Genomic DNA, 26,421 nt, shown 5'->3' with positions numbered 1-26,421 from the left:
TAAGTTATAATTGGCACAGTCATGTCATGTTTAGTTTCATTATAATGTATTGTTTAGTTTAGGAGTTCCCTTTCGTAAAGGGAACTCCCGCTGCATCGATACTCGATACTTTGGGGAATGCCTTCGGCATGAAGCGTCTGAAGTCAACTATGGAACTATTCCAATCTTGATTGGTGCAACGTCACCCGTGACGTCGCATGTGACGGTGATCCGGAAGCTACAAAAGGGTCACAGGAACCAGGAAATGTTAGCTTCTGGTCTTCAGCAAGCGCCTTATGTCATCTTGTCTGTTCTATTTGGTGTTGTTTGTCCCGTGAAAAGAGTATTATTTATGGTGAAAAAAAAAAAAAAAAAGGAGAAGCTATTCAGGCACTGTGCGTCCCCTTGCCCACATTATTTAAGCGAGGATGACACACACACGCTTTGTGTAGTTTGTCTGGGAGTGGAGCATGCACGGGCGGTGCTCGAGGGCGCTGTCTGTGCAAACTGTTTTCAATGAAAAAGCTCCGCTCCCGTTTGTCTGGGAGTGGAGCATGCACGGGCGGTGCTCGAGGGCGCTGTCTGTGCAAACTGTTTTCAATGAAAAAGCTCCGCTCCCGTTTGAGCTTGTTCGATCAATTAGATCAGGCTCGCGTTTCCAGTGCATCAGGTCCCGCGTCTGTTGAGGCAGCGCGCCGCTTGTATGCATGTGATTCGCACGTGGGGCTGGCATATGGTACTGAGACGGTTGCGACCCTTTCTCAGTGTTTATTAACCAGCTCCACTGGTCTCGCGCACGGTTCGGAAGCCTGCGCTGCGGCTTCTTCCGACCGTGTTAAAGACACAGCGTTTGATTTATCTGGCTCCGAGGAGTTAGATATTATCTATTGACACTGAATCACGTGGATAGGGGGATTTGCCACCCCATATTCCCGTTAGTGAGGAGTTGCTGGAGGTTGTAATCAGGGCAGTGGTTAAATTAAATGTTAAATGGCCATATAATAAGCAGGAAGCGACTAAGAAAAATAAAATGAATGAGCGCTTCCTGCAGACCCAGTCACAATCTTCGTGTCAGAGCCTTCCCTTTTTCACTGATCTCCATACTGAGGTATCAAGATCGTGGAAAAATCCATTTTCATCTCAATTATTTTCCCCCATGTATATATTTACTCATCCATTAGGGAATCTAATGAAAATGGTTATTAGGTGATGGCTCGGGTTGAGGAATATTTTGCGAAATATTTTCTCCCCGACATTGCGTCACCCCTGATAGCTCAGACACTTCCCTCCAAATCTCGTACATCGAATTTGTTAGGGAAAGCATATATGGCGGTGGTCGAGCTGGTGCATGCCCACACACGATGGGGTTATTACAGGCATACCTGGCTGACCTCCTCAAGTAGGTGGATGATAACTGGGAGGTCTCACTCTATATTACTGAATATCGTAGAGTATCTGACTTATCTCTCCGTATTATTAAAGAGACGGCCGTGCTATTGGCCGTTCTATGGCAGCACTAGTCGTCTCAGAGAGACATTTATGGCTTATTCGCTTGTGGATCAGGAAGAAAGACAGGGCTTTCCTTCTCGATGCTCCCCTTTCACCTTCTGGCCTCTTTGGCGACGCGGCAAGAACCGTTGTCGAGAGGCTTCAGGAGGCAGAGCGACAATCAGCTATCCCCAGTTGTCAGTCCAGGTCTCATGGGGCTGCTGCCAGGGGTAGCCTCATGGGACAGCCGCCAGCTCCTCATATTTTGAGAAGGTTTCCTCTCGTGCCCCCCCGTATAAGGCTTGGGGCCAGAAGAAACATTCTCGCACGAAGCTCTCCATACCAAAGACAGGTCTGAGGACTGTCTCTCGGGCTATGAAGGCTTCAGCTAAGAGGTCTTGTCGTAACACGCAGACCCTTATGGGCGTTCCCCCAGGAGAGCGAGTACAGGAGGATCGCCCCCTTATGCAGCCCTTAGGAAATCGATGTTGCTTCCCGCCGCCGATGGCGCTTCGGGACACATCGGCTTCCAGCGAACACAAATCGCAGTATCTGCCCGAAGACGTTGCGGAACTGTCGAGTTCGCCGCCTCTCAGGAGGTCTGTAGAGAGCATATTTCGGTTAGTTCCTGCCAGTTAGCTGCTTCAGGTCACCAAAGCCATTTGGAAATTTATAGCCGAGGCCAGTCTCGAGGGACTGGTCCCCATAATGGCATATTTAGACACCCCGAGGGGTCTTCAAAATATAGCCTAGGGGGTCCTGCTTATGGTGGAGCTAATATACAAATATTATCTTCTAAGGGTGTTTCACATGTCGGCCAGCCCGAGCAGGGTCGGTTTTTGGAACGGGAAGTCTAGTCCCTCTTAACATTATTGGTTACTCTTCCTTGGTTACGGGAGCCCGGGTTTTACAGCTGGCACTTCATAGTTCCTATGAGGGGGGGAGTTAGGCCTTATTTTGGATCTCAGGGTACTGGATCAACCTCCGAGGGGGTTCAGATTCAAGCTACCGACTGTCAGTCAGACCAGCTCCGAGGACTGGTCTGTCTTGATAGATCCACAAGCTCCTTAACTCCTCTTTCCCTTCTAACCCCATCACAGGAAGTTTCCGAGATCCGCTTTTGGGGGGCAAAGCGCATCAGTTCTGGACTCTTCCAGTCGGCCTAGCCTTATCCCCTCGCACCTTCACTAAATGTATGGACACGGCCCTTGCTCCATTGAGACTTCAGGGGGTCCGTATCTTATAGATGACTGGCTCATTTTGGCTCAGTCAAAAAGAACTAGCAATTCAACATCGAGATGTTGTTTTGCGCCATCTGAGGTGCATGGGGTTGAGACTCAATGTCAAGAAAAGTTCCTTAACTCCTCTTCAGAGGACTACGTCCCTGGGAGTAGAGTGGGACTTAGTCACAATGCGGGCACAATTGTCTCCTGCTTGTATAAATACTATCTTAAACACAATGAAGAGTATTAGGTTAGGCCAGGCTATCACTGTCAAACACTTTCGAAGAGTTTTGGGTCTTATGGTTGCAGCTTCCACGGTAGTACCCTTTGGTCTTCTCCATATGAGGGCATTGCAGTGGTGGCTCAGGAACAAGGGATTTTCTCCTCCGGGAAACCCTTTTCGTACGATCAGAGTTACGCGCAGATGCCTTCGTTCTCTTGTCGTATGGAAGAAACCATGGTTCCTGTCTCAGGGCCTGGTTTTGGGAGCACCATGTGAGAGAAAAACTCTGACCACGGATGCGTCCCTCACGGGCTGGGGTGCGGTTATGGAGGGCCGTTACACCCGAGGTACTTGGAAAGACCATCATCTCACATTGTATATTAATCGCTTGGAGATGTTGGCTGTATTTTTTGCCCTGAGGCACTTCCTTGTAGACCTCAGAGGCCATCATGTTCTTGTTAGGACAGACAATATGTCGGTGGTCTCTTATATCAACCGCCAAGGAGGTTTGAGATCTCGCCCTCTTTGTAGACTGGCGCATCAAATTCTTCTTTGGTCCCAGGACAAATTTCTCTCTGTCAGATCTATTTATATTCCTGGGGTTGAAAATATGGGAGCAGACATCCTGTCGAGGCAGGGGCCGAGACCCGGGGAATGGTGGCTCCACCCTGAAGTGGTTGAGCTTATATGGAGAGAGTTTGGCCGGGCGGAGGTTGACCTGTTCGCTTCTCATGAGAATTCTCATTGCCCGCTCTGGTACTCTCTCTCACATCCAGCTCCTTTGGGCTTGGATGCCACGGTACAGATGTGGCTAAGGTCACATCTGTACGCTTTTCCCCCGATCGCTCTGCTCCCTGGGGTTCTAGAAAGGGTCAGGAGGTACGGAGTGAGACTACTCCTTGTAGCTCCGTACTGGCCGGCCCAAATTTGGTTTTCGGACCTTATTAGTCTCTTGGAGAGTCCTCCATGGAAAATTCCTATTAGGAGAGATCTTCTGTCTCAGGCTGATGGTATATTATTTCATCCCCGACCAGAGTTATGGAGACTATGGGTCTGGCCCCTGAGGGAGTCCCACCCATAATTAGGTTGCCCTTTCCACCGAGGTGGTCAGGACATCCATACTAGAACCCCACTCTACTAGGAACTAAACAATTAAGTTAGGGAGGGCATTGAACCCAGTTTATTACTGCCCACTGGCTTCAGTACTGGTGTTCCATCCCGCTCTCTAACGGGATCTCCTGTTCATGCTTAGGGCCTCTGTGGCGGCCTCAGTGCCCTCCGCAAGCCTCTAAGGGTGTTCTCGAAAGGACGTTCCCACTGAAACTCCATGTTCCTGTAGATTGGAGGATGAATCCTGTCATCCAGCCTATTGGCATCAGGCTGATGGGTTATCCCTGGCACCCATCATGTCCTGTGGGTGAGGTATACAAATATATATTTGAGATATATAAGTATATATAGGAGAATCTATTGAGTCTGCTTCCTGCTCGTCTTACTCCCTGGAAGAGTGGTGGTGCTGCCCCCTCTTACTTGCTAGCGTGGGAGCCACTCAACGTTATTTTTGCCCGGTACTGAGGTACTTGTAGGCAATGTTAAGATTCTTCAGGTATTCCATCCTCCATCGCATGTGTCGGATGGTCAAGGTCGTAGCCTTTGAGGTTCCTACATTAGGACTCAGGCTGAGAGGAGTCAGTCCATCTAGTTTATGCATCAAGGGTTAGGAGCTATTCCCTTTATTAAGAGTACAGTTGGTTATCTAAAACCACTCATATTTGAAGTACAAGGTGCGCTTCTGCCTTCACCTCTCATCTAATATTTTCTACTGTCTGGGGCTCCCAGCCATGAGGTCAGTCGAGCCTCCGGCTCCAGACCTCCCCTTCTTGCACCAAATCTTATGACAAGCTAGTTTGGATCTGCCCTCTACTCATTCTATCGTCCTTGAGTGTACCAGATGCTTTATACCAGGGCGTTTTTTCTCTCAGTGTGGCGGCGTGGGTATTCGTTCCCCAAAGTATCGAGTATCGATGCAGCGGGAGTTCCCTTTACGAAAGGGAACGTCTCGGGTTACGTATGTAACCCTCGTTCCCTGAGTAGGGAACGAGACGCTGCATCCCTCGGCCACACTTTTCGCGCCCCTGAGAACGACTTGCTTTGACCAATTAGAAGCTAACATTTCCTGGTTCCTGTGACCCTTTTGTAGCTTCCGGATCACCGTCACATGCGACGTCACGGGTGACGTTGCACCAATCAAGATTGGAATAGTTCCATAGTTGACTTCAGACGCTTCATGCCGAAGGCATTCCCCAAAGTATCGAGTATCGATGCAGCGTCTCGTTCCCTACTCAGGGAACGAGGGTTACATACGTAACCCGAGACGTTTCATTGTCATGTTCTTTTTAGTTTCTAGGTCATGGTTTTCTTTGTCACATCTTCACGTACCTACCCCGAAAGTAACAAAATAAAATAAGATACATTTCTGTATCAACATTTTATAAGGCACCATTATTTTGTTTAGGCTTGGTTTGTAGAGAATTCCAAACCTGCGCACATATATTCAAACGCACATAACTATAGAACCAATTCTTAATGCGCATGTGAATGCCATCAGCGTTTCTCACAGGTTCACGTTTAAAGTCTGTGTAGAGAGAATGGTGTCGTATTAGCGGCCCCTAATTTAATATCAAATGATCGTTGCGACGGAAGCAAATCAATCAATACTAACTTTAGCTGGAAAATAACTTTATTAAAGAAATGCTATAAAGCCAAAACAATCTCTGTTACCATAAATTATACGTTCATCTCTGTAAAGCTGCTTTGAAACAACCTACAATGTTAAAAGCGCTATATAAATGAGGATGACTTGACTTGACTTGACTTTACCTGAGTTCTCATTTATTTGTTAATAAGGTTTCTGATTAGTGCACACCTGTTCCCTGTTTCTTTGCTTCCCTGTCTCAGTGTGTTTAAGCCTTCAGTTGTCTCTGTTCTGTGTTCTGCATTAAGGTGCTAGTGTGTGTGTGTACAAATGGTACCCAAATTTTGAACATAATATAAGATTTAAGACATTTACAATATTTTAGTAACTTTAAAGGAATATAAATACCCTTGATTCAGTTGTCCTATTCTCAGTAAAGTACAGAGACTAATTTGTCTGGCATATTTTCCCTTTGTTTCACAGACAAGGCTTTAACCTAGCCCCAGACTAAAATGTATCTTTTCACTGTTTTAACTGAAAGCAACTTGCACTGACATATCTTAAAATATGTCAGTGCCACGGTTTTGTCTCAAGATGCACATCAGCAATGTTTCTTTCAAGGGCACGTTTATAAAAGAAAATTAAATATCCTAATTGAACTAAGGTCTAATCATGGCTTAATCTAAGCCCTGTCTGTGAAACCAGGCCTAAATCTGCTAGACTCGTGACTGGAGTGGTAATGTCATATTGAGCTTGTGGATTATGTTTCATTCATTCAGGTAGCAAACTTTTTATATACCACTTTCTAGCAACATGATTTCCTATTTCTGTAATCCAAGGGAAAATAGTTACATCCACAAATGGGTTCTCACTAAGGTAGGTCATGATGTGCATCACAAACTGATGTTGTTCAGCTTCCAATATTATGAAAATGCACAGATGGATCCATCCCTCATATAGAAAGACATGCTCTACTGCTTCTCACAGATGAGGTTATTAGTCCTTAGCACAAACACACTCACACAATCACTCATACACGCTCTTCTCATAATCAACATTGAGGATGATGGGGATAAAGCATTTATTAACACAGGGCTGAATGGGGATGATGTGCAATGTTATTCATCACCATGGTACATTCTGTTGGGTATGTTGGACAGTATGGAAATCTAGTATCATGCTCAAAGATAAAGGCTCCCAGAGGACAGTTTATATTGCTCAGATGACACAATTTACTAGAGTTCTCAACAATAATTACTAACTTAGTGGTTTCTATGGGTCATGAAATGCATTTTCAGTGTGTTTCTCGGGGTTAGTTTATTAAGTAAAATGTAAAAGTGTTTTATTTCTGACGTACTGCAAGCCCTCTCACTACTTCTGACAAGAAGGACAAATGGATTTGGAAAGTTCGCTTTGTCGCATTTGGCGTAGACAGGGTGAAATTAAAAAATAAATTAACTTACCTTCATTGCCTCCAAGGAATTGTCCATAGTGAAATTCTCTGCCACACCATTAAACATAACCTTCAGCCATTTGTAAATCTCGGATCTTTAGGAAGGCTAAAAACAGTTTTTGAGATGCAGTTTCTTTAAATCCACTGACAGAACATCTTCTGAGTTTAACAGTCTTGCTCGACATCTTTATCTGACAGCAGTATCACTCTTGTGATTGATGGACAGACATAAGTTATTCAGAACACATCTCCTTGATTACGTATGACGATGACGCATGTTAAGGGGCGTATCGAGGAGAATCACGGTGTCACGATTCTCCTGTTTTCAAATCTGGCCATTTCAGAAGGGTAGAAACGAATTTAGAAAAATAGTTAGAAAAGAGTTAGTTTTGAGGGTTTCACTTTATTTTGATGGCCCCTTTAACACATTCTGTTGACTTTAAGTAACGTTGTCTACACCTACATGTCTACTAACTCTCATTAGAGTGTTAGTAGAGTATTAGTAGACTGGTAGGGTTAGGGTTAGAATAAGTAGACATGTAGTTGCAAAGTTACTTATAGTCAGTTGAATGTATGTTGGAGGAGCATCACAATAAAGAGTTTGCAGATATTTAGCAGACAGTCTACTAATACTTCAATAAGAGTTAGTTGACATGCAGTTGCAAAGTTACTTAGTCAACAGAATGTTCAAAAGAGACTATCAAAATGAAGAGTTCTAAAACTTAAAGTATGTTTTATTGTAGAGTAACATCTCATGGGTAAATATCAAGAACATTTTGTTTATCCATTTCATGACCTATTTGAACCACCTGGATTTGAGCAAGAAAAGGCATTTTCAGTCTGAAGCTATGTGTGTGATTTTGGTACCTAATGAATGGAATCAGGATTATAATTGTTTATTAACATGACAGAATTTGATGTGGATTTGAAGATTTTCTAGCGCAACTTTCCTGCAATGTGAACAATCTTCAGAATGCCTCTGGCGTTTCATTACATTTCTCTTTTATTCATGGTTGCCTTTTTCTTTCCATTTCCATGTTAGTGGGATGGTTAAAGAAAGCTCTCTTGGTATAACAGTGAGTTCTGTGCATACTGTTGCCAACCTCTTTGGCAAGTCGGAGCAGAGTTATTTGGGATATTTAAAGGGGGCGGGTGTAGGCAACCTCTCCTGCACACCTTTGCACATACAGTATACCTATAACATTACAGTTTATTTTAGGAGATGTATGTTTTTACAGCCACTCGATGTAACTGTTAAAGCTGAAGGATAATATTTTGGTCCTTCACACATCCCTGAAAATGTGAGTTAAAGCTTTTATCACTTTTACTTCTGACACATCCCTGCAGATTCTTGAACTTGATTTTGATTCAGCTCCCATTTAGTTAAATTGTTTAGCACTTAATGGTGGCTCATGTGCAAAAAGTTAAGGATTCAAGAAAAAATAGGACTGTTTATTGATTAAACATTTTAATTTTTGTATTCTGACAGCAATATATAGCTGGCTTACGTATTTGGTTATTGTGTTTGGTGACGCAGCTGTAAACGTGTCAAAGTTTGAAGGTGTTCCTTTTCACTTGAATTGCTCTGATGTTAGTACAGTTCCTTATTACGGAAACTTTCCAAAACTTTCAGACACCAAAGCATACAAAAAAACTTTGTAAAAGTACTGTATATGATGCATGGAAAGCACTGAGGTTTGTTCTCTTTCATGAGCTTCCGCGTTAATCATATTTGATGTGTTTTATGTATATCTGTTCGTCATATAAAGCAATCTCTTCAGAAGACTTGGATTAAACCACTTGTTCAATATGGTTACTTTTACAATGTCTTCATGAACTTTGTGTGAAAGTTTTGGTTATGTGGACATTCAATGGATGGAATAAAATGAGTCAGGTTTAATAGGTTTGTAATGACATGAGGGTGAGTAAATAATTACCAAATTTAATTTTCTGGGTGAAGTAATCATTTTAACAATGTATTGTTGAAAAGTGCTGTAACACTATGACCCGGTTTCATAGACAGGGATTAAGCCAGGATAGGCCTTAGTTCAATTAGGACATTTAAATAGCTGTTATAAATGTGCCATAGAAAACAAACAACATATATATATATATATATATATATATATATATATATATATATATATATATATATATATATATATATATATATATATATATATTATTATGGGTTAACACACACAAATACAAAGTAACCTAAAATGGTAACATTTAAGTTAACTCATTTTATTTGTCAAACATATTACTTAACATCACTGAACCAACAGTATATCCATTAATTTATGCCACAGAAACAAATTTGATTGGCTAAATCATGAGAAACTAGCTTTTTAAATTAACAATTTCAGATTGCGTATAACTAATTGTCCCTCTACAGCCATCTGCATCAGAACATTAAGGAATGTCATTGGTATGTTGACTCCATTCTTGTTGACTTGTGAAAATCCCTCTGGGGTGTTCAGATAAAACAAACAGTCTCTGTTTCAAAGTGGCTATTCATAGGCTTTGTACTTTGTCTCATATCAAAAGGGTCCTTACAGGTAATTCATCTGTCCTCATCTATAGAAGTGTAAACTATGTGCAAACCTGCGACAGAATGATCTAAATGAAAGGGACATAAAATCAATGAGGGCAAAATTAAGTGGATCAGTTCAGGCAGTACAGGTCCAATTTAGCAAAGCTGCGATATTCACTCTGAAAACACATTGAAACAATTAAAAGGAAGGAAGGTGCTGATTAAAGGTAAAGAATATTGACAAGGCCACTCCAAAGACCCATCTACTCAACAACCTCCAGAAAAAAAGACAACTAGAAGAGTATCTAAAAGAGTAGACAATTGTATGCCTCTTTTTTTAGCATACTGAGGACAATGGCTCCAAGATAAAGTTCTGCAAAGTTGTTTGTCTGCTTGGAAACTGTTTGAGCGACAATTTACCTCAGGAATGATGCCTCAGCCTAGGCTGTGGGTGTTAGGCTTGTGCGAGGAAGACAATAAGCTGACAATAAGCCAAACAGATTTTATAAATGTGGAAATTGAGAAGAGGCTTAACTTGATGACAGGAAGTTGGGAATGGAAACACAAAACAACTGCATATTCAACTGTGTAAAGAGACTTTTCTTGCATGAAATCCCTTATTTGAAGTTCAGCTTTATATATGTTTTGCTCACTGAAAAACAAACAAAAAAACATATATATATATATATATATATATATATATATATATATATATATATATATATATATATATATATATATATATATATATATATATATATATATATACAGTATATCAAATTACCTGTGCACTCTGCTTTGTGGTGATAGTATACATACAACGTATTGTGACAGGCTAATTTACTTAGCCTCATGAAATCTTTTTTTAGAATTTTTTTTCATAAAAATTTCTTTTTTTATTATTACAGGAAGGAAATAAGGTAGGAGGACAATTCTTTTTCTTTTTTGGTAAAGTAAATTGGTGAGGTCTTCTGCTGCAAGGTTCGACATGTTGTGCATTCAGAGATGCTCTTCTGCAGATCTCAGTTGTAACCAGTGGTTATTTGAGTTACTGTTGCCTTTCTGTCAGCTCGAACCAGTCTGGCCATGATTATCCTCTGACCTTTAGCATTGACAAGACATTTTTGCCCATCGAACTGCCGCTCACTGGATATTTTCTCTTTTTCGGCCGATTCTCTGTAAGCCCTAGAGATGGTTGTCCGTGAAAATCCCAGTAGATCAGCCGTTTCTGAAATACTTAGCCCGTCAACCAACAACCATGTCATGTTCAAAGTCACTGAAATAACTAGGGCGTCATATATTGACGCTCTTGACATTTCGTCTACATCGAACGCACATGGCACCCTTTAGTGTCAATATGAGACGCAGATGAAGAGGCCAGAAGGCGCCTCCTAGCGGTCTAACCGTAACCCTACACTAGACCTAAACCTACCCATAACCGAAACAAAGCTCTGTGAGTCTCATATTGACGCTGAAGGGTGCCATGTGCGTTCGATGTAGACGAAATGTCAAAAGCGTCAGTATTATGACGCCCAAGGATGAGAATGCGTTGATTTATTTGACAGAAACTGGTAATAACTACTTAAGTCAGTTTTTTAAGCCCCACATGACCCATATGTAAACAATATACTTATGTGGCATTTAATTATTTCTGTCAAATAAGTGAATATGTTGTTATTAATAGCCGTGTTGTGTTCTTGTAAATACTTATTGTGAGTGATAATAGTTACTAGCCTCTATAAATGCATATTTGATGGCTTTAAGTAAAGTGAAACAGGATGCAATTTTCCTAAAGTAAATGTTAAAAAAATCATGAAGATGTTCTCATTAGACATTAAGTTGTTTACTTTTGACTAATGAACAATAATTCCTTTAATAAAATAAAAATAAAAATATTATTAACAATTGTGATTAATGGATTAATGGAAATGTAACTATAACTGTTCTTATAATGTAGTATAGGTCTTATGTGTCTTTTTAAATATATTTATAGAATAGTAATACTTACTTATAATGAATGATAGCCCCATTTATACTTTTATTTTATTTATAAGCATGGGCTTCATAGAAAGTGTTACCACTTTTCTTCCCCATTCTGATTCTCAGTTTGAAATTCAGCAGATCATCTTGACCATGTCTCCATGTCTAAATGCATTTACATTTACATTTATGCATTTGGCAGACGCTTTTATCCAAAGCGACTTACGTTGCATTTCAAGGTACACATTTACATTCTTATCAGTTCTCGCTTTCCCTAGGAATCGAACCCATGACCTTGGTGTTGTGCGCCAACACTCTACTGTTTGAGCTACAAGAAAGCAATTTAATTGATGTCATGTGATTGGCTGATTAGATATTTGCGTTAACGAACAGGTGTGCCTAATATAACTTTGACAAAAAGTATTATATATTATTTTCTCATATATTGCAATTGTTATTTGAAATGCGATGACATTTCATTTCACAGCGCTTGCACAGATGGAGTTCATGAGCAGCATTTGAAAACACAGTGTTATTTGAAGCCCTGTTTTGGGACCTCTGATGTAGAATTTATGGATTCCATGGGCCCTGATTCCTTAATATTACTTTTGTTAGAAAAAAAAAGTGATTTGTGCACATTCAGATATTTTTGAGCATTTAACAGCATGGCACTTTACTAATTAACATACAAGCTGAGAATGCATCCATACACATGTTTGTATTGATCACACACAAAACAGACCTTAAACATGGCTCTAAATTTTAATAGATATATTTATCATCCCAAACAGTCGTTGTTTGCTTCATATCCCGTGAGACATGGGGGTCAGCGAAAATATGCAGAGGTTAGAAAAATGAAACCTCCATCCTCTTTCACAGAGCAAACACAGACGGAACAACTCCATACCACAAGCAAAATTATACTGACCTTTAGTCCTCCTGCTGTTATCCCTCTTCTCTCCATATCTGCTGCCATTTCCAGGGAAGGCTGAACGTCATACAATTACTGTCACTCACAGCATAATACAGCAAGAGTTGCTGGCTTACTCTGCTCTGGATGTGGCATGATAGTGGAAGCTCTCTGCGACGCAGTGTGCATATCTTAATAACTATTGGGATTTTCATACCCAGAACGGGTTGATAATTAGTCGACTATCAAGCAAGCAAGACAGTTTCCCAAAAATGAAGTGTCAGAGTGGTTTGTAACAAGCTATCTGGTGTTATTATCTTGGTGAAACTTGCAGACTTGTGGTTTGTACTGTAAGTGTCCTTAAAAAACTAAAAGTGCTGTGACAGTACCGTGGGACAGTGATGATATCAGATAGTAATACCAGGCACTTTGTTATTGTCAGGATTCAGATGGGGAGACCCAGACACAGAACAGGCAGGGGAGTGATATTTATTAACAGAAGACAAGTACAAGTTAAGGTGAAGCAGAAACAGTCCAAACAGAAGGGTCGACGGGAGACAATGACAGGACAGCTGAGGGTGACTGCTGGAACCAACTCAAGAGGACAACAGGCCGAAGAACTGCTGGTGAAGACAGGGCAGGGAACAATGAAGCAGAGATCTGATACTTGCTACACACAGACTCTGAACCAGTCTAACTGCCAGGCAGAAAGAACCAGCAGATGGGGAATCTCAGGGAGCAGGCAGGAGCCAACACAGAAGACAAGACGACAAGAGATAACAAAAAATAGAGAGCAAAATAAAAACTGGCAAAACTAGCACACCAGAAAACTAAATAAGAAACTAAATATAACTGGAGCTATAGGAAAGGAAAAATAAAATAAAGTAAATTATATAAATTAATAACTGGAACTGGCAAACAAAGAAATAAAACAAGACTGCAACCTTGAATGGAAGCTAAAGAGAAAAAAAAATAAAAGATTAGTTAACAAAAGCAAAAACAAGAGATACACCAAAAATAAAGCTTGGGAAACTAGAGCAAAATAAAGACTAGGACTAGACTAAAAATCAGGAACAAATAAAAAAAGCTGCGCTAGCTTAGCTTAGCGTAATGAATGGAATCCTTTGTTGCCAGCTAGCATGTCCTGAGTAAAAGTGATATAAAAAACAAAACAAAAAAAAAAACACCTAATTACTTCTTGTGGCCTGTGTATTAACAACAAGTACAAATAGCGATGCAGATTAAAACTAGGCGATTTCCTAGGCAGATTTTGACTTATATATTAACCTGTTAACCCTCTGGGCGCCACGGTCGATTTTACTCGACAAGATGCGGCACTGAATAAAACGGCCGATTTTGTCAAATAGGGTGTCAAATTTCGTTCAATCTCCCCTCCACTAGTTGGCAGACATGTCATACTTCATCCCCGACTCAAAAAAAAGTCATGCTTCTATACAAAATCTTCGAGCTAGAGCGCATTGAATCAGTGCGAACAAAAGCGGAGCTAGTGTGCGAGTGAGCCATTTTATCAGAGCAATATTGTCAACATCAGCGAGTATTTGCATTAGAATATTATTATTATTATTATCTAATGGCATCAATAAAGCTTCCCCGGAATGAAGTGTTGTGTCTTCTATTCGCGGACCCTGATTCTGAAGGGGAATAACGTTATCTGCCTTCAGAAAATGACGGTGATTCTGAAAGTGAAAGTATAGCCCTACACCAAGCACAAACGGTGAATCCTTTGCCCAATATAACGTTAGATGGTCCTTTGCCCAGTGTCAGTGGTGGGAACAATGTTTCCCGGGGTCGGAGTGTTCATCGCGAAGTTAGCAGGCGTGTTAGTGTTGTGGGCAACGAGGCGGCCGCGGGAGATTTTTACCGCGCTAGCCGTGCCCGTGACCCTGTGCCACTCTGCAATCGCGGCGACAGTATTGTGGTGGAGACTTTGTCTAATGCCACTGGGTATGTTAGACGAGGTCGAAGCATTCATAGGGCAGTTAGGGGGCAACATGGAGGCAGGGTGGGGAGTCGCAATGACAGTAGTCCGAGCTGTGCACATTCGGCGCGCGCGCGCGAGGCAGATCTGGCCGCGCCCGCGCCCGCGCGCGTTGCTGCTCGTAGCAGGAGAAGAGGCGATGTGACACGGGGCAGAGGGGCTATTATGCATAGTCTATCGCAAGACCACACCATGAAACACTACAAGAAATGTCACCTGGATGAATAGGGAGTCATTATCTCTACAGCAAAAGCCCTGCAACAATTGTTTTTGTCTGCCATTTATTACACTGTTGATTTACTATCTATTTCCCTGACCATTTAGTAGTGTACAATATGTGTTCTTTTTTTGTGTGTTCATGTCCTTGTGATGTGTGCGTCTTTGTCAGCTAAAAAAAATAAAATAAAAAAAAATAAACATCAACAAAAAACATAAAAAATTCTATAATCCAAGATGGCCGCCACCATATGACGTCATAATATGCAAATTAGGTGGGAAAATGTAATCCCTACATAAACTTTGGGTCATCCTTAATATTTCTCTAATTTACAGAAAGTCTCTATCTTTTATCACTTTTAAGATATAGCCTTTTGAAATTAAGATGTCAAAATCGAACGTTTTAGGAAAAAACCTCTGGCGCCTAAAGGGTTAAGCTGCAACCCCACTTTTGAAAAATCCCCAGAAATGACATACCCAAACTGAAACAGATACAGTTCATGAACCTTTTGTACTAAAAGCACAAGTATGATCTCATTTGAAAGCTGACACCTGGCAGTTTATTGTAAATGTAGAATTAATTATTGTCATAATGAAAAGAAATGTTATAAATAGCTTCAAAGTTTTGTAAAGTTATTAGAAATTATTTTTTATGAAACATCCTTATGAAAATAAAATTGAAGTTGGCACTGTAGCAATCTAGAAATGCACTAAAGCCACATGTCTAAACATTTTATGTTTAAAATCTGAAGATAATAAGTCCAAAACTCTGTATTTAGTTAAATGTTTTTCAAGACCATGTCAAATTACTTTATTTTGATTTGACTCTAAAATGCAATTGATGTTTATTGCCATCTTCTAAGCATCTATCCAGTATATTGTCTCTATTGTTTTGTGGTGCAGACGAGCCCCATTCAGTCTCAGTCTCCCCCTGCACACATTCACACCTCTCCAGCCTGGTTATGGCTCTAAATATGCATTTCTTTTGTCTGCATTATAGTTACTAACGACTGGCTATTCACAGGCTATTCATAGGGTTTCAGACCCTAATTTCTTTTCTCAAAGTTCACCTCACATTTTAAACTGTATCAAATGCATTTCTTGAATAAAGAAACATTTCAGTAAGCATTCAAAAAATCATAAAAGTATAACTTCTAGGTGGCAGGTGCACCTAGGGCTAGCTAGCATGTTAGCTTAGCACACCATCAATACACGACAATTTATGAGATTAAAACCATGTTTGTGCTCCAAACTTACTTTATAATGCAAGTGAGTATTTTAAATAATCTTCTGTGATCTAATTTGGCTTCAGATAAAAAAAATCAGACAGAAAATATACTATTGGTATAGGATTCTGCACAATGATAGTCTATATAGATTAGCATTACATTATAAATATAATCTATTATTATGGAAATACCTGGCATGGCTTGAAAAACACAGGTAACTCAAATATCATTGCAAACATGTTTATTGTCTTCAAAACATCTTTATCTGCATGTTACAGCGCGATCTCTGTAGCTTTGTGTGTATCAGTGACGTCCTGGAATGTCACATGATCATGGCTCTTCTTCATGTTCCATATATGGACTATTATTGTGCATAATAGCGCCCTCAGGCTATTGGTATGAATTGAAAACACAGTATCAGAGTATCTAAGCGCTCATAATGATTACATCGACGCATTTGGGTATAAATTCAATAAATATTATTCCTGTCTATAGAAATCTGATGTAAATCTATGAGAATCTATCAATATTTCTCCAAATATGCACATTTTTGAGCTAAAAGCCCTGAAGGACGTTGTTTTGTGTATCGCTGTCATGACGACAGCACGGGAGTTTTTTATGAATGAAAGCTGCTGACGCGCATAATTCATATCAAAGGTATCGACTCATTTTTTCATTTCATAACTCCTGACACAAATTAAGAAATAACTGTCGCTATAAGTTTCTCAGAATACAATAGTGGTCAAATACTGAAACTTGAGTCTTATATCTTTTTAATGATGTGTAGTTTGTCAAGGTATAACATTAAATCTGATAGTAACTTTGAACTATATATATAAAAAAAACGCTTCAGTGCGCCCGCGCACTGGCAACGGTTAACAGGTTAAGGACTATATTAGGGGGAAGCACAGGCGAAGCACTGCTACTTGGGCGTGATATCTCTGCGCCCAAGTAGCAGTGCTTTGCCTGTGCTTCCCCCTAATATAGTCCCAAGTCAATATCTGCATAGGAAATCACCTAGTATTAATCTGCATCGCTATTTGTACTTGTTGTGAATACGCAGGCCACAAGAAGTAATTAGGTGGGTTTTTTTTTTTTTTTTTTTTTTTATATCACTTTTACTCAGGACATGCTAGCTGGCAACAAAGGATTCCATTCATTATGCTAAGCTAAGCTAGCGCCGACCCTGTCAAACTAAAACAGTGCATGCACTGAGACAAAAATGCATTTGCCCACCTATCTAAATGTAGGAAAGAAGGTGAATAAGCCCTATTTCAAAAAACGGTGGAGTGTTCGTTTAAGCGCAAACAGACCATCTATGGGACATCTACGGGGCAGAACCCTGACAGTTATATTACTGAATGATCATCATATTCACATACCATAGTATTTATCTGGCACTCTAATGTACTTAAAAGGTACTTGGTACTCAAAGTATCGGAAAAATATGACTATAGCATGTCCAAAAAACATGGCAAAGGGTCATGAATAATGAACGAATGAATGAATGAATGAATGAATTACCGAACAAACAAATAAATACATAAATAGATCAAATAAATCACACACACACACACACACACACACACACACACACACACACACACACACACACACACACACACACACACACACACACACATTAATTATACAAAGTTGCCTTACTTTTCTAGGACTGTCATTCACAATTCATTCAAGCCATGAGACATGCATTTCTCTTCATAATTTCCTTTTAATGGATTCGTCTGAAATTCTCCAGTCTTTCTTTTCTGGGGGAGTTTTACCTCACAGCTGTAGACCCATGGCATATGATTTATGAATTGTGGACAAGTAATGTGGTTATCACAAGGCATATGTGAAGGAAATTATAGCACATCTTACAAGCTTTCTGAGTCTGTAAAGAAATCACAATATTTAAAGCACATTAAAAAAAAAAGCATGTGATTAACAATGATTAATTCTACTCTGTAAGGCAGGGCACAATTAGTAAAATTAGTATGTTTGAGCAACATCAACTTACGTAATTGTTCAAATTTATGGGCCATAACTGGAGGAAAGGGAGGAAAATGAATATAAGATTTTATATGTTGACGTGCTATCTAGCCAAACCCTGACTAGCTGAGATGTATGATGGTTCAACTTTGTCAACTTATTTGGACAGACCGTTGACCCCACTATTTTGACAGAGGGAGCAAGTCAACTCAATATGAACACTTCAAGCAGATCCATAGACCACAGTGCAACATGATTGTAACATAACAGCAGATTCAGCTTGAATTACCCCCACCCCAACGTTGTATAATATTGGAGTTATTTTGACATTTAACCACATAATACTTGTAGCTACCTAAGCTGACTGTTATAGTTTATTGTATTGTTATAATTTTGTTGTGTATTTTTCATTTTTTTTCCGACAGTCTCAAGCATACATCCTGTATGTAACCCTCTATAGAATGGTGTGAAAAAAAAAAACAAAAAAAACCTGTAATTAATAAATCAGCTCCATTGTGGATTCCAAGTAATCAGGGGCTTGGAACGTTCCATTTAAACGCATTGAAAGGGTTCCGCCAGTAGTGGGCGCTTGTGCAATATAAGCAATGTTGAGTGAACAAGACCAAAAGAAGGGCATAAAAAAATTGTGACTTAAAGGGATAGTTCACCCAAAAATGAAAATTAGCCCATGATTTACTTACCCTCAAGTCATCCTAGGTGTATATGACATTCTTCTTTAAGACGAATACAATCGGAATTATATTAAATAATGTCCTGGCTCTTCCAAGCTTTATAATGGCAGTCAATGGATGTATATTTTTTGAAGTCCATCAAAGCGCATCCATCCATGATAAAAGTGTTCCAAACGGCCTTCTGAAGTGAAGTGATGCGTTCGTGTAAGAAAAAATATCCATAATTAACACTTTATCGACTAAAATAACTAGTTTACAGATGGCCGTACGCATCGATTTACAGCGAAAGAGTAACCTTTGATCTGATGCATTGACGAACGCGGAAGTGCAGAGGATAGTGCAAAACAAAACACCAGTCTTGAATTAGAAGTCTAAAATGAGAATTTTTTTAAGAGAAATGTGGGAGGAGCTTGAGTTTGTTGCCCAAGCACTGTTTGTTTGAACCGCGAGAGGCGTCAAAGCTTACACTACTCCTCTTTTGGCGTAAGTCGACTTGTGTAGGCCGTCTGCCGGAAGCTAGTTTTTTTAGTTGATAAATATTTTTCTTACACAAACTCATCGCTTTGCTTCAGAAGGCCTTTATTTACCCGCCAGAGCCGTGGAGCACTTTTTAGATGCACTTTAATGGACTTCAAAAAATATACATTGAGGGTGAGTAAATCTTGGGCTAATTTTCATTTTTAGGTGAACTATCCCTTTAAACACAGCCAGCGTGTTACCAAAGGGCTCCGCTTTGCCATTTTGACCATCTTGCTTCAGAAGAAAGTCTTCTTGAAGGCTTGTTTCACTAATATATTTTAATCTGACACATTGCTGATGTTTTTCACATTCTTGGTTTCTCCCAAGAGAGCTGAGAACTGCGTTAACCAATGTAGCACCAATGTCAAACTTTTAACTCCTGGTGCACAATCTATTTTGCTCTAATCTAAGAATGCTGGAAGGAAGCCACTTTATTCTCTCTTTCTCTATCTATGTCTTTTCATTCACTCCCTTCCGTTCACCCTAATGTTGATGGACAACACAAACACCTCTTTCCCCCTGCAGCAGCGAGGTGACTATTAGCATTCCTTCCTGTGATGGTCATTAATTTTGCTTGCTTTGGCACAGACAAACTCCTCTCCTTCATCATGTGGAGGACAGTTCACTGATATATCAGCCCAAATTGAGTGATAAAGGAAGAACTTTGCTATCAGCACACACTGTTGTCATTCATCGTTATAAAATGAACATATGAGGTCAGACGTTCAATTCGAATTCAGCAAAAGTTAAAAAGAAAGTGACAGCAGACTACAAACAGTTTACTGCAAGCCATTTCACAGTTCATTTCTCATTCTGGAGTACTTTAACTTCTGGTTCTCAGATGATGGGTCTGTTCTGATAGCTGACAGCAGGGACAAAACAACGCTAAATGCAACTAATGAAATGTGATTAAATACAGTATATAATCATACAATAGTTTGAATAACAAAATATATAGGATCAATGTATTTGTATATCAATGTACATCAATGGTATGTATTAAACATATACAGTGCAATGACATTTATTTAATGCATTTACCTAATTCAACATTACCAATTTCTGGTGCAGTATTCAACTTATTTTAAAGGATTACACCACGTTTACCCAAGCCTAAACTCTAAAATGTTAAAATGAATTAAAATTCTGCCATCATTTATTCATGACTTCATTTATTCATTTTTATTAATATGAATTTATTTTTAATTTTATTTTTTGCTATGAGACATTGGTAGCTAAATGATTTGATAAACTATATACAATAATCATAACCATAATCCATTCCATTTGTGTGGTATTGGAAAATATCTATATGAAAGTATATTTCAACTGTATTCACTGTAATTATTGACATATCTGCCTGCTACATTTATATATATATATATATATATATATATATATATATATATATATATATATATATATATATATATATATGTATATATATATGTATATATATATATATATATATATATATATATATATATATATATATATATATATATATATATATATATATATATACATATATATATATATATATATATATATATATATATATATATATATATATATATATATATATATATATATTAGAAGTGGTTAGTTTTAGGGTTTTAAAATGCACATATATTTATAATATAATTTAAACAAATCCTAAAGATTTTTATGCATATGCAAATATATTTGTTTTCGATGCTCTCAAAATGTCTAAAGTATTGTACATTTCAGTACGTGTCCAAACGTACAAAAGTGTACGAGTAAATGCTATGAAAAAATATCAACAAATACATATATCAGGCAAGAAAAAAACAAAAACAAAAAAAAAAACATTTGTTGTTGATTTCAAAGGTTGTGTTTCAATAAACTAATTATTTTGATGTAAATTTGAATTTGTGGTAGAGTCTAGAATTGAAGAAGATGGGCATTAGTAACATATTTAAAAACCACAAATAAACCTTTGCAAGGTAGGCCTACTGTAATGTCAATGTCTATTAAATAAAAGTTATCTTGCAACAAAGATAAATATGGTTTAAGCCAAATACAATGTATTCTTTGGGAGTGGATTTAAATCACTGAAATTCAAATTCAAAAAACTGTATACCACATTAATAATTTAATTTAATCTTTGGCCTATGCAGGTCAAAAAAAATTCTAAGGATTGATTCTTGTTTACTTTTGTGCATAAACATGCATTTCGAAGCAAAACTAGTGGAGAAGCACCCTTTTAACCGATCTATTCTGATCAAGTAATGCATTTATATTTAGACGTTCAGTATAAGATCAACTGCATGTGGAGGTGGGTTGCATGTAGTAAAAGTAAACTGTGTGCAAGAGGCTTCAGATGGAATCACAGAGCCCATGTTCCCCTTTCAGCAATAAAACTGATCCAGCGTGAATAAACGGTGGGGGAAATCATGACTGGAGAGTTGGATACGTGGCTGCAGTTGTCAAAGAGCTGCAGTGAAAACACATTATGATGTCCCATGGGACCAAACCCTCCACTGCCTCCACTTTCATAATAGCGAGAAGCTTGTTATTGCCTCTCTGGAGCCAGCCAAGTATTTTCATTTATTTATTTTTTAACATCGCCATCTCCACCAGCGTGGCTCTGCCGTGAGCATTATATAGGCTTCAGCTCTATTAGATCTCTTTGGTATTGCTTTGTGATGTTGTTTAGGAGTGGCATGTTTTTTGGGGGTGTAGTGTGGTCGGCAGGAAGATAATAGCTTCCCATTGCCACATCTTAAGAAGATAAAAAATGAACTGAGCTGCAGTTTAAATGACAAAACACATTCACTTACACATAATTGACAATCTGAATATTTTAAATAGTTTGTGAACACGTTTGTGAATATTTTGAATAAAAAGGAAATAAAAGCGATACTTGTGTCATACAGCACTATTGTGGCTGCGCTATGTCACGTAACAAGCATGACGCGCCGCCGTGAAAATAATAAGGTGATACCTTCCAAAATATTGGTCGCCTTAAAAAAACTCAGACTGGGGGCTCAGCTCGGATATTTTAAACGTGCGCATGAAATGGTTAAAGACACCCTCTCTGGACGAGATGTTCTTTTACATCCTACTGTGTATGTATGTATGTATTTAATATAATAATTATTATACATTTCTTTACATTCATTTCTTTACTCAAGAGAATGCCTGTACACTTTCTGAACTGGGTCATACTGAAAGCCGCTGAACCTTTTCTGCCAATGTCCACACACTGATCATTTCTCTCTCATCCTCTTGTACAATCTGTTTAGGATTATGTTCCCAAACATGGTGAGTCTTGTGGTCCAACTAGCATAAGATCCTCAGCTCCATTTGTCAATGATCTCCGCAACGAGCACAGTATGGATGCTAAGATAACAGATTGGAGGGGCTCGCATGCACCAGAGCGGGGATGATAGACAGAGTTTAACTCACTTATGCTGATGAGATTTACAGTTCAATCAAAACAGTCCTTGTGTTTGTCTGCCACAATTCTGCAAAGACCTCTATCAAGGATGCCACATGCAAGGTTTGATACAGAAAGTTGGCATAGTAATTTGTATTAAAATGGATACTGTATGCTTTAATTCGGTTGAATGTTGCTATATGAATGACCATTTTTATTTTTGCACACAAACCTCATCTGTCTGAAATCCTTATCTTAATCCTTAAATCTAAAATGTTATTTTATTGCATTGCATTGCATTTTATTAACTTTTTATTATTTTATGTATAATTGTTGATGCAAGAGAAAAGTGAGTGGCATTTATTTATTCATTTATTTTTATTCAACTTACTTTTAAAACTGGGTTATTGGCTGTAGGACTGTTATATAATAAACAAACATAAAATACATAGCTGACAAGGACCTCTATTTTGTGACAGGGAACCTTATTACAATGTTACTTATTGAAATTTTGCATTAGGGCCATGTTAGGTAAAAACATGACGCTCTGATTTTTCAACATTTGCGAATCTATTTTGAATGAAATCTGTTTCCTGTCCTGCAGGGCAACACACTGAACTGGTTTTATATTAAACCAGCGTCTGCAGATTTGGTAATAGGAAATAACATCTGCAATCTTGCTCAAGGCTTTCAGCAGTACTCATTTGTTTTCATCATTCTTCATCAAACTAATATTGCCACCAAACAATCCAAAGGGCTCGGAAAAGAACTGTTCACACAGTAGGAAATTAAAAAGTTTTTTTATGCATAAATATTGAGCTTCACACTGTTCTAAAATAGAGCTGAAAGAGATAAATTTAGGACGATGAAAAACATGTGTTTTTAAGCTTGGACGAACAAATGGGTTTTCAATATCTCTGCAATAATATTTTTATTTTTATAAAAGCAAAATGCGACATAATCAAACGATTGATTTATATCTGAGTTAGGCTTGTGTGTCACATTACGCGCATAAGAGACAATGCAGCTTTCACACTGGCAGCTTTTCTGTTGTTTAAAGTGATTTCTGGGTTAGTACATGAAGTATTGATCTAGACTATAGGGTCCAATTCTCACTATTAACTACAACCTTGGGCTCGATAAACTCCTAATTACTGAGTATTAATAGTTAGTAAGATAGTTAAGTTCAGGTATTGGGTAGGATTAAGGGATGTAGAATATGGTCGTCCAGAATAAGGCATTAAAATGTGCTTTATAAGTACTAATATACAGCCAAACTCCAAGTAATATGCATGCTATTAAGCAACCAGTTAATTGATAGAATTAGACCCTAAACTAAAGTGTTACCAGAGTATTTATATAAAAATTGTCATAAATTGTAAAAATTATTATAGGGAGTCGACCATTCAGCAACCCCCCCTTATATTTATAGTTAAAGAAGCTATAAACTACTAAAATTGTCCAGATTCAGTGAGATTTATATTTAGAAGGTGTTTTTATGTGTCACCGTTGAAATTGTAATAATCCTGACAGGCCTTTTTTTCAAACAATGCATGAGTATTTCTTGCTATTTTTTTTTAGTGCTTCATACAGTCCTGTATTGCATAGATTTGAGCATTTTCTTGATTTTCTGCCATGTTCAGCATTATAAATATGAAAAAAAAAATGAAAAAAAAGATCAGTGCTGAAAGGTCTCACAACACCCATGCTACAGAGGACAGTGTAAATGCTGGAACCTGTTAATATGGAAGCTGAAATAAATGTGTGCCGCTGTTAAACAGGCCTTAGGCTGATACCTTTTGCTCAAAGAGAAGTTATGGAAGCCGACTGTAACGGACTAGATCTTCACAGCAAAAGGGCCCTGCAAAGTCAACCATGTCCAATTGCAGCTTTGATCGACTTTGTGGCGGGAGAATTTCAATTGTGTAATTTCCTCAGAAGCAGTTTTTTGTGCAACTTTCTGATTTTCCAGGGAGTGGGAACAAGCTGGTATGAAATGGGATTAGTATTAGAGACAATTTCTCTGACAAAGCCTTTCACTTTCTTGTTCTGTTAGATTTGGCGCTAGCTCAGGGATGAGGTTCATACAGACCGATGTGATAAAGAGCTCTCCATCTTGTCTCCTTTTGTCCTGCATTCCACAGGCAAACGCAAGGAGCTTTCTAAAGGTCATTTTATTGACTGAACGCAACTCCATTTTGAGCAGTGGGAAGAAACTACACAGCCTTCAGCTCCTTGGTTTTGTAGGGGGAAAAAAATCTCATGGTTGCACAGTGAACGTTGTTGTCTTAATTTAATAATTGAAAGGGTTAATCATACTTACATTTGGCACCTTCCAAAGGCTTGACTTATAGCCATATGTATGTATATGCCTAAAAGACTAATTCATTAAGTAGCAGTCCAATATCACACTAAGTGAGATGAATGAAAAGGTTAAGCAGTGTTTTACACACTCACACATTCGATATGTTGAGTGTTTAACACATTCTCATATGCATAACATCAAATACACTCATACATATAGTTATGTCGTTTAAATACATAAAACCAGAAAAAAAAAAAAAAATACATACTTCATGTGCTGACATAGCTATGGTTAGGTGAACAATATTTATTTCATTCAACTCATGCTTGATTCTGGAATGTTTACAAATGGGTACATTAGGCAAGGGAAGTTTATTTATATAGCACATTTCAAGCACAATGGTAATTCAAAGTGCTTTACAAAGAAAAGGAAATAAAATAATCATAAAATAATCACAACATACTGTATGCATAATATGTGTCTCTTTACTCACTTCTGAGTGTGAACCCTTATTGCTCTTCCATCTCTCCTCATCCGCCCAGTCAGCCCTAACAACATAAAACATTCCTACCAAAAATAAAAACAGGAATAATTAAAACAGGGTTAAAAGAATAAAAAGATGGCACGTAGATAAGATAAAGTGCAATCAATCGGACGTGCATTGACACATTCAGTAAATGCACAGCTAAACTGATGTGTTTTGAGTCTGGATTTGAATGTGATTACTGTAGGAGCACATCTGATCTCTTCTGGAAGCTGGTTCCAGCAGTGGCTGGCATAATAGGTAAAAGCAGACTCTCTTTGCATTGAGTAACCACTTGGTATTTCTAAGTGACTTGATCCTGATGATCTTAGTGATCTGTTAGGTTTATATTCAATGAGCATATCTGCAATGTATTGATGTCCTAGGCCATTAAGTGATTTATAAACAAGTAACAGTACTTTATAATCAATTCTAAATGCAACTGGAAGCCAGTAAAAAGACCTGAGGACTGGTGTGATATGTTCATATCCTGGCAGCAGCATTCTATTTTTGAGATGATAGTATGCTGATTTAGTCATTGCTTTTACATGACTACTGAAACTAAGGTCTGACACCAAGATTACTGACTTGATTTTGTTTTTTGACCCCTAGCCTCAAGGCATGTGTTCACCTTGAGAATTGCATCTTTGTTTCCAAATGCATTGACTTCAGTTTTGTCTTTGTTTAACTGAAGAACATTTTTGGCACATCAAATTGTAAATTTCATCAGTGCATTTGGACAGGGAGTAAATGGGGCTGTAGTGATTAGGCAATAGTAGAGCTGTGTGTCATCTGCATAGCTGTGGTATGCTATTTGGTTCTTTCTCATTATTTGGCTCTGTGGGAGCATATGAAGATTGAATAGGAGTGCCGCAATAACTGAGCCTTGTGGGACTCCACATGTCCATTCAGACTTATGGTCATTATACTCACATGATAACCTCTTCATTCTAAGTATGGCCTGAACCATTTGAGGACTGTCCCAGAAAGCTCGAACCAGTTTTCCAGCCTGTCAAGAAGTATGTTGCGATCGACAGTGTCAAATGCAGCACTGAT

Source organism: Scardinius erythrophthalmus, assembly GCF_964197995.2.
Source record: "Scardinius erythrophthalmus genome assembly, chromosome: 13".
Taxonomy (NCBI): domain Eukaryota; kingdom Metazoa; phylum Chordata; class Actinopteri; order Cypriniformes; family Leuciscidae; genus Scardinius; species Scardinius erythrophthalmus.
The sequence above is the reverse complement of the archived record's forward strand: the minus strand, read 5'-3'. Positions refer to the sequence as shown.